This window comes from Tupaia chinensis, unplaced genomic scaffold (assembly GCF_000334495.1).
Source record: "Tupaia chinensis unplaced genomic scaffold, TupChi_1.0 Scaffold000362_1, whole genome shotgun sequence".
In the NCBI taxonomy this organism is placed as follows: domain Eukaryota; kingdom Metazoa; phylum Chordata; class Mammalia; order Scandentia; family Tupaiidae; genus Tupaia; species Tupaia belangeri.
This window is the reverse complement of record NW_006159859.1, coordinates 9,094,709-9,105,132: the sequence shown is the minus strand read 5'-3', so window position 1 is coordinate 9,105,132 and position 10,424 is coordinate 9,094,709. Positions and strand designations below refer to the sequence as shown.

General features: G+C 41.0%; 1 pseudogene; it reads left to right on the top strand.

The window, feature by feature from the left end:
- The first annotated feature begins 315 nt into the window (after nt 1–315).
- LOC102502391 (swi5-dependent recombination DNA repair protein 1 homolog pseudogene) lies at nt 316–849 on the top strand (annotated as a pseudogene).
- The last annotated feature ends 9,575 nt before the right edge of the window (nt 850–10,424 follow it).

Sequence of the window (10,424 nt, the reverse complement as noted above, 5' to 3'; positions counted from 1 at the left end):
CTGTGACGTTTACCTTTTCAAACAAAATAAATGTATTGATTTTGTCTTTCAGAACAATAACTTTTTTTGGAAAGTGGGGAGGGTAAGGGATACAAAAGCATAATTAAAGACAGGCAGGGGCCAGCAGGTGGCATGGTGGTAAAGGGCACTAGACTCCCATATGGCCAACTGCAGTTGAGTCCCAGACCTGATGGCTTCCTTTCTCACTTTCCTTCTCTTTTTTTCTCTCACTCTGTCCCTTTCTGATCAAATTAATATAAATAAATAAATAAATAAATAAATAGCTGCACCCTTTGGGCTTAGCGGAGGGAGCCCATGAGAGCCAGACTTAGAGAAAAATCAAGGAAAACAAGGTCTTCATTTAATTCCCACTACAGTGTGGTAAAGCATCTTAAGGTAGAGAATGAAGAAAGTGGTCAGACCTTTTCAGAGAAACCAGCATTTTCAATGGAAGAAAACTGTTTGGAATTTCAAGAAAGTTTTAAACACACAGACAGTGAATTTGAAGAAAACACACATTTGAAAAATGCCTTCAAGAATATCAGTGCATGTGGATCAAAACCACTTGATACAGATGCTCTCCAAAATAATTTTTTGAAGGAGAGTTATCCTAAACAAGCATTAGATGAAGAAAAAGCAAAACTGGTGAAGCAGATTCAGGAGAAAGAAGACCTTCATCAGAGACTAAAACTAGTCAAAATGCATAGATCGAAGAATGACCTGTCTCAATTACAGCTGTTAATAAAGAAGAGGAGAAGCCGTAGCCAGCTGTTGCTCTACGAGTTGCAGTCAGCTATGTCTGAAGAGAACAGGAAACTAAGCCTGACCCATAGACCATTATGGGTTTGATCTAACCCATAATGGTCCACTACAACAGAAGTGAAGAAGAATTTGTGTTTAACTCTTAAGTTTTTCTCCAGAATATCTTTGAGAATGACAACTTAATTAAGAGATACACATTTTAGAGGGAAGATAACCATTAGGGCTTAAAGGAAGGTAACCTGATAGACATGAATGTAGGGTACATTTACACAAACTCAGTTCTAAATGGAAACAGTATTTTGGATAGATTTGACAACAAAATATTTGACGTTTAAAGAAATGTAACAAAAATTGAATTGTGTTTACAAAGTAATTTGGACAACTGTGGAAACCAGTTTTAATATATTGCTTTGTTTTTCATAATGGAAAGTTTTATTTTAAATGTTAAAAAAATTGTCCAATCTGGTGAATGTCTAAACCTAAACTGGTCTAAAATCTGCTTGCCTCTCTAAGTTTTTTCCATTCACTTGCCACATGTTCTCATCTGGTGATCTAGCAGGTAATTAAACTGATGTCTGAAGTTAAAAAGGAAGAAAGGAAGGAAGGAAGGAAGGAAGGAAGGAAGTTAAAAATAATAATAAAAAAAAAAGACAGGGAAGTGAGTCTGGAAACCAAGAAGTGTGGTGGGTGTGGAGTGCAGTGCGTGACATAGAGTATTAGGACACAAGGTAGGGGGGAAGTGAAGGAAAGGGATGTGTTCAAGGAAAACGACTGTGGACTTTATTCATATGTCACCGAAAGAAAGTTCCTGAGACCAAAGTATTGTCTGTACACTGACAGCCAGAAAGATTAAACTCTGCCTCCTCACCAAAATAAGAATTTACACTGTCTGCCTTTTCATAGGGGTAAAGTCCAAACCTAAGTTCATGAGTCTTTTATCACCTGCCTTTTCACCCCACCTGCCACAACATCAAATTCTTCATCACAGTCACACTGAACTACTTGTAGTTCTTAGAAGGCTCTGCTTGCTCCAGTCGAGAAGTTTCCTCAAGCTATTAGCTTCTGCCTACCTTCAGGCTCCCTACCTTTCCCCAAACCCCTAAGACCCGCCCTGTGCATGGCTGCTTCTCAGAACTCAGCTAAAACATCTCAACTCCTGGAAAACTCACTTCAGGCCCCCATGGTTCAGTTCCTCTTCCAGATCCTCCATTCTACCTAGAATTAGCCTAAAAAGAATACTTTTGAGATTGATTTTTTAATCATCAGATTATTGTCTCTTCCCCCACTGCCCAACCCTTGCAACTAGACTGCAAATTCTTAAGGACAAGTACTTAGTATTATTCCTTGTTGACTTTTCAATTCAGAACACAGAACACAAAATGTAGTCAGGGATCTGTAAATATTTGTTAAGTAAATGAACGCTTTTAAATTTATAAGCCCTCTAACTAATTCCCCTTTCTTAAATCCCATGTTTTCCCAAAACTTTCCAATTTAACTCCCTGTTCTAAGTATGTTAGCCCACAGGCAGTACATTTCCATCAGATCATATCAGTGCAAGTCTGGGTCCAGGTGACAGTTATCCTGCCCACTGGAAACTAATAAATTAGCATAGGGATTTAACATGTCAGTCTCAACTTGGTTGATGTAAGTTTTGTCCTGGAGAAAAAAAAAAAACTTCCATGTGCTAGCAAACAGATCTCTGGACATTCAAACCAAAGGGCCAGAATTCTGAGAGGCCTTTATTAGGTACATCAGGACCTTGATTTATTCATTTATCAAATATTCAGTAACCATCACCAAATGCCAACCTTTGTTCCAAACTTTGAGGATATACCAGAGAATGAGACAGCAAGCCCTACTACCATGGAATCACATTCTATTGGGGGTTAACAAGGCACAGATAATAAGTATATAAAACAACAATAATTTCAGCCAGTGCTAAATACTATGAAGAAAATTAAACATGAGTAAAGTTGGGAGAGTACAGGTGAGAACACTTCAGACATGTGATCAGGATAAGGCTTCTCTGGGGGTGAATATTTGAGCTGAGCCTTGAGTGATGGTAACAAATCAGCTATGAGAAATCTAGGAGCAGAAAAGTCTAGGCCTAGAGAAGAGCAAGCACAGAATCTCTAAGGAATGAGCTGGAGTGTTCAAAGATAGAACATGGATACGGCGGAAGCAGAATGAGCGAGAAAGTGATTTGAGAGCAATACAAGGGAAGGTTAGAGCAAGTCAGGAAGGCCATGATGAATTTGGATTTTACTCTTATTGCAAGGGTAAGACATTAGTAAGGTATTGGCAGGGAAGCAATAGAGCCCCATTTACATTAAATGGCCAGTGACAAGAATGAATGCTAAAAATGGCAGAGTGAAAACCAAGAGGCTAGTTGAGAAGCTGTTACCATGGTTCAAAGGAGGGCAGCTGGTGTTTTTTACTGGATGCAGTAGACTTGATAAGTAGTTGTCAAGTCGGATTTGGGATATCTTGGAGGGTCAATAGGACTTGATGATGGATTGGATGCTAAAGGAAAGTGAAAAAGAAGAATCAGAGTTATGGTCATTTGGTTCCTCTCACTGGAAATTCCTACACGTGCTTGCTATTAAAAATCAGTGTTCTAGGGACCAACAGATGGCATAATGGTTATGTCGCTGGACTCCCGCATAGTCAACTGCAGTTCAAATTCCGGACTCAGCAACTTAAAACTCACGTAAGGCACGTGTGCGTGTGTGCCCAAGATCCGAGAGAAGAATGGAGGAAAAGGGATTGTGGTATGGTAATTTCTTGCTTTCTGTCGCTCTGGTGAGCGCATGTACCATATAGCAAAAATCTCTAAAAAAATAAAATAAAATAAAAATCAGTGTTCTACTGGAGAGCTTCCATTCAATAACCATAAAAAAAAGTCAAAATATCTCTTAGTAAATGACAATACTTGAATTATGTGTACTACTTTATTATGGATTCATTAACCATACTAAATTCAATAACCATAAATAAACCATTTGATAACCATAAAAAATTAAATATCTCTTAGTAAATGACAATACTTGAATTACGTGTACCACTTTATTATGGAAGATACAAGAAGAGTTTATTTTGCATTAAACTAAGTCTTTCAGCTTCTGATTTTTTTGTGTGTGGCAACCTAAAAAACTTCATTTATATCTCTTAGTAAATGACAATACTTGAATTATGTGTACTACTTTATTATGGATTCATTAACCATACTAAATTCAATAACCATAAATAAACCATTTGATAACCATAAAAAATTAAATATCTCTTAGTAAATGACAATACTTGAATTACGTGTACCACTTTATTATGGAAGATACAAGAAGAGTTTATTTTGCATTAAACTAAGTCTTTCAGCTTCTGATTTTTTTGTGTGTGGCAACCTAAAAAACTTCATTTTCTTTTCTTTTCTTTTCTTTTTTTTTAAAGAAAGCAATGCCCTAGTGGAGTGTGGCCACACTTCAATCCCTTCTCCATTTCTCCATCCTGTCTGGATTTTGGGCATGCACACATAAGCTGCCAGAGCCAGGCTTCAAACTGTAGTCAGCCATGTGCGATTCAGCTTCCCTTAACTTTTGAGTTATGGCGCTGGCCCCAAACGATTTATTTTCTAAAGACCCAAGTGCTTATAAAATAGATTTGTGTCCCTCTAGAAAGTATCCGTTCCTTGTAGTATTAGAGGTCTATAAGCACAGAACTTCTGCTACAGTAATCACTTCACTTTGCTTTATAATCTTACTTTCTCATATGATGGCCACATTTTATACCATTGTTTTATGAATGTTAAAACCAAGGTTTGACAAGTCAGATTACTTGAAGCACAGGAAGAAACAGAATGGGAAGTCTGCCTGTCTTAGAGTCAACCCTTACTGTATTTGTTCACCTTCTGTGACACATTGGCTTACAATAGAATATCTTAAAGAACCACTTAAACATACAGAGCAATTTTCTTTCTCCTGCACTTAACTCTTCTAAAGTTTTATATACAATATATGTAGGATAGTACCTTAGAAAAAAATAGCATTTTGAGGGGTCAGCAGGTGGCATGGTGGTTAAAGGTGCTAGACTCCCACATGGCTGACCATGGTTGAGTCACAGACTTTGCGGCCTCCTTTCTCACTTTCTCTCTCTCTCTCTCTGTCCCTCTCTGGTCAAATTAAAATAAATAAGGTTAAATAAAATAATTCCTTAAAAAAAAAAAAAAAGAAAAAAAGAACATTTTGAAAATACACATATTTTCAAATACAACTTCAGTTCCCTTTAGTAATTATCTGTAGTATAGATATAATCAAGTATGTACTAATAATTGTAATAATTCAATCCAAAAGGAATTTTTGACATTTAGAACCATAGTCATAGGAAACTTAAAAAAAAAAAAAAAACTATAAAAGATTATAAATGAACAGAAAAGAATGAAAAGATAGGGCCAGTAGGTGGCATGGAAGTTAAGGCACTGGATCCCACATGGCTAACTACACCATTCAAGTCCCTACAACAAAACTAAAAATAATCAAAAATAAAGCTGCAAGCAAATGTAGAAAAGGATTTTAAAAAGAATGGCAGGATAAAAATAAAATGCATTTGAGCATAAAATATATATATTTTAAATTCTGTGCGGAAGTAGAACGAAAACACAAATTCAAAGAAACAAAGGAATAATGTAGGGACCAGCAGGTGGCATGGTGGTTAAGGCGTAGGACACTCCCACATGACAGACCATGGTTCTAGTCCTGGACCTGGTGGCTTGCTTTCTCACTTCTCTCTCTCTCTCTGTGTCTCTCTCTGATCAAGTTAAAATAAATGAATGAAAAAAATTTTTTAAAAAAGGAATAATGTAAAATTTCTGTGAAAATGGATAGTAGTGAGTATTCAATTTCTATGGGACTTAGTTCATTAAGTGCATTTTTAAGTGATATAACATTTTCTGTTTTTAAATACTTGTATTTGCATTATACTAAAACTTACATCTTTTGGTAACCTTAAGACAAAAAATATTACATGTCAACTTAAAAACTATTTTAGGGGGTGTAGTAAGCAAAAAAGTATGAAGACCTTTGCCTTAATCCTTCTTATACACTGAAATAAACTTGGTTATTCCCCTGACTAAGCAGTCATATAGGTCCCACCGTGAGACCACTTCTCCAATACTGATAGCACCTCTTTTTAAAGAACTCCCTAGAGCCACTGTAGATTTTTTTCCTAAAAAATGCCCTGAATGGGTCAGATCAATTCATCAATTAATTCTTTTCTAATACTCTTCTGTACCCAAGTCTATAATTCACCTACGCCACTGTCATCTTAAATTATGTCCCTCTCACTTATCCAATATTATCAGAGAAGTTCTGAAAGACGATCAAATACTTTAATAACTAAGAAGCAAAAAGAAGATATCTACAATTTGATTTAACCCTCTCCAATATGAATTTTCCAGGGAGAAATTTAAAGTCCATAGATTATTTATTCTTCTAAATTACAGCCCAAAGTAATCAGTACCAACTTTTTGTTAAAGTTAATTTAAAAAAAATTTTGTCAAAGGGTGCATGCACTTGCCAGAGAGGAAAGGGAGAAAGAAAGAGTGAAAGCACCTCCCGCCCCTGCCATGGGTGATGGTCTTGTTGCAGTCCCTTCTCCTCTGTCTACCTCCTTTCAGGATTTTGGGCATACATATACATGCCCTGGGGTGTTTCTCAAGCAGCCAGTCTGGGACCTGAACTGCAGGGATCAGCTGTGTGGGATCTGGCTGCCTCAGGCCAGGGAGCCAGCCCCAAATTCAGAATTATTAATGTCCAGCATGAACTCTCTTCTCTTTTGAATTGAAAGTTCAAACAATAGGTTTTATCATTCCCTGGAAGTAAATTAGCTTCCAAATCTGAAACTTCCCTTCCCCCAGGGCTTACCCCAAGCCTTCTTTGGCAGGGACAGACTCCTGTAAGACTTGTGCTGAGAAGGTAAGAAGAAAGCTTTTTTTAAAAAGAGGTTTTTTGCCTTACGGTGTGTGTGCTTGTCAGGGAAAGGATAGTGAGAAGGAAGTGAGAAATCACCCCACCCCACATCCCCAGGGATGGCCCCACCACAATCCCTTCTCCTCCACTCTCCTCCTAGGATCTTGGGCATGCACGCACATGCACCAAATGTGAATTTCACCCCACCAGGTGCAAGACTCAACCACGGTTGGCCATGTAGGAGTCCCAGGTAGCAATGTGACCACTACATCATTTGCTGGCCCCTGGCACTTTGGTTTATTTGTTTTGTTTTGTTTTTGGAGAGGTTTTTGCTATAAGGCACGTGCGCTCTCCAGACAGACAGAGACAGACATAGAGACAGAAAGCGAGAAATCATCCCCCAGGGGGGAGGGTCACGCCGCAATCTCTTCTCCTCCATTCTCCTCTCGGGATCTTGGGCACGCATGCACACGCGCCTGGCATGAGTTCTAAGCCACTGGGCCGGGGACATGAACCGTGGTCGACTACATGGGAGTCCAGTGACATAGTCATTACACTAACTGCTGGTTCCTGCCCCTGGCACTTTGCTTCTTAAAGTTTGCTACAGGGTACATGTGATTACACGGGGTGAATGAGAAATCCTCCTTCCCGGGGCAGAAGGACACATTGCCATCCCTTCTCCTCCATTCTCCTCTTGGGATTTTGGGCATGCACGCACACGTGCCTGACATGATTTTTAAGTCGCTGAGTCTGGGACTGGAACAGCTCAGTTGACCATGTGGCATCCCATTGCTTTAACTTCCATGCTACCTGTGGGCCTAGTTCCCAAAAGCAAGTGGGGAGGAAGAAGTGGGCTGTGCACCCTTCCAAACTTCTACAGTAGGAAACTTGCTGGAATCCCTGAAAGAGTTATTAAGTATTATGTTAGTGGTACTCCTAACATCTTCAAAAGACATCTGATATGGGAAAGAAAAGTTTTCCCCTACAAGAGGAATTATAAATTCTTACTTATGAAATAATTATTGAATATCATGGAACCAATTTCTGAGCTAGGTTCACTGGGAGATGCATACGTCAGCTAGACGCTGACAACCATGAATATCTTTAGCATTTCTGTATGTCAAGGCCTCATAGTGTAGCTATTCATGATAGCAGTATCCTATTTCCAGTACCAATCTTTACATGATTACATAAAAGCTGATACCAAACAACTCCAAATATCTCCTGGGATCAACAAAATAGTTGTCTCACTTAAGGGAAAATTTCATATACAGAACTCAAAAATAGGGGACAGGGCAGGGGCTCAAGGGTGAAGCAGTCAAGACGTTTATTTTATTAAGGGTATAAAACAAAACTTTTCACTTCCCATGGTGTATGTTTGTTACCTATCCAACACTCCCCAGCCTACCTCCTTGACAACAGAACTCTGAATCCTTCAATTCCTCTCTTCCCTCCAATCCAATTAGGAAAGGAAATCTACACTCACATAATCCAGCTCCCTAGTAAATCTGCTTGGTCCAAGCCAGTAGCTCAACCAGTTCATCCTGCTAGGGAGCCTGTGAGGTAGAAGGGAAAGGGGGGTACTTCTTGGTATCACAATACCTGGGGAGCTACATTTAATAAGAAGGGACCAGAGAAACTAAATATCCAGCAGTCCACAGCACGGCCCTACCTAAGAACTGCCAAAAGCCAGATAAACACTAAGCAGTCATGATAGTCCCATACCCCTTGTCGGTTACTGCCTTACAGATAGCTAGTGTCCCAGTTCTGTTCTCTAACTATAAGTTCAGGGCCTGCCTGAAGTTTAAGATAGCAATTCATGGCCTGCTACAAAGTTTCTGGGGTACTTTATTACAGCCTGTAATTATCGTCCCAATAGAACATGATAATTGGTAAGGACTGTTACCGCCATCTTTCTCCCAAAACCAGTTTCTCCCTAATCTTCCCATTTCCCTTATAGGTACTTTTAAAATCCTAAAGCAATTATTCCTGCCCCCCCACCCGGTCAAATTAAAAATAATAAATTAAATAATTTTAAAAACCAAAATAGTGTCTTCTTTCACTCCCAAAGTGTTCATTCTATATGAGAGGATAGATCATAGTCACCTACTTATTTATAACTAAGTCCTGGTCACTCTAACTCAAGAAAATACCTCTAACCCAGGATCTGCTATGACCACAGGCTGTTTTCACACCTCTCCAAAGCTAAAAAGTGATTTTTACATTTTTAAACAATGGAACAAGCCAAAATAATACTTCATGACAACTGAAATTAATTATGTTAAAAGTTCAGTGTCCAGGGACCAGCAGTTGGCTAACGGTTATGTCGCTGGACTCCCAGGTACCGACCAGTTTGAGTCCTGGCCCCGGTGGCTTAAACTCATGCCACACACGTGTGCGTGCGTTCCCAAGATGCCGAGAGGAGAATGGAGGAAATGAGATTGCCGCATAGCCATCCCCCTAGGGGTGATTTCTCGCTTTCTGTCTGTCTGTCTGTCTTTCTGGTGAGCACACACGCCCTATATAGCAAAAACCTCTCCAAAAAAAAAAAAATGTTCAGTGTCCAGGGACCAGCAGATGACTAGGGGAAGGTGATTTCTCACCCCCCTCACTGTCTGTCTCCCCTGCGAGTGTACACGCTCTAATGGCAAAAAACATGGGGGGGGGTACAAATTTTAAGTGTCCATAAAGTCTTCTTGGAACACAGCCATACTCAATTCATTTTAGTATTGCCTATGGCTGCTCCATCATTACAAGGCAGAGCTGAGGAGCTGGTACAGAGACTTGTGGGCCACAGCGCCCCGATTGCTTCGAGCCTCACTTGCTACATCATCTTCACTGGCTCCTCCAATACCGATCGCATAAGGTCCAAACCTCCATATGACCTAATTTTCCAGACTTTGTTCCTCTTCACTTAAAGCCAAAACGGGCCGCTTGCTGTTGCCCTAATAAGCAATCCTTAGCTCACACCACTAAGCCCACACTACCTGCGCAGGCTCTCCTCCATCCACCCGCACCTAAAAAATACATGAGGCCGATCACTCCCCTAATACACCTTCCTTCGTTCCTCAAACCCGGGAGTTCTTGGGGGTAGAGGCTCACAAAGACGATAGACATAGACGGCGCAGGTGAGAGCACGCCCACCTTGGCAGTGCGGGAGGCGACACCTAAGCCAGAATTTTAACGCTTTGGGAGACTAAAGTATGTACAGGCATGTAAAATAGAAGCCATAAATAAAGCTGAAAGGGAATAGAAGGCCCTCATCCTATCCACCTTCCTACGCCGCAGAGAGGACTCAAGGAGTAAAGGGACCTTTTAAGAAAATTCTACTGGCGCAGCCTTGGCCAAAACCCCGCGGAGGTGCTCGGGCGGGCAGCATGGAGAGGGCTGATGCCAAAGAGCCCCGTGCCTTCCCTCAGGCCATAAGGCTCCACACGTCGCCGAAACTTCTGGGCGCTGCCTGGTTGCCCCGCCAAGCTCCCGACTTCCCGGCGAGCTCGAGCTCGATGACGCCCTGGGGGGAAGACACGCCCCCCCACCAGCCGTCCCGGCTCCCCTCTGCCAGAAGCCGGGAAGCGGGCCCGCCTCCGCGGCAGTCCCGGCGCACGTGAAGCTCCCAGGCGGAGCGACAGCAAAGAGGCGGACGTCTACGGCCGCAACCCCAGACTTGGGCAGGGGAGCGAAGCCGGAGCGCACGCGCAGGAC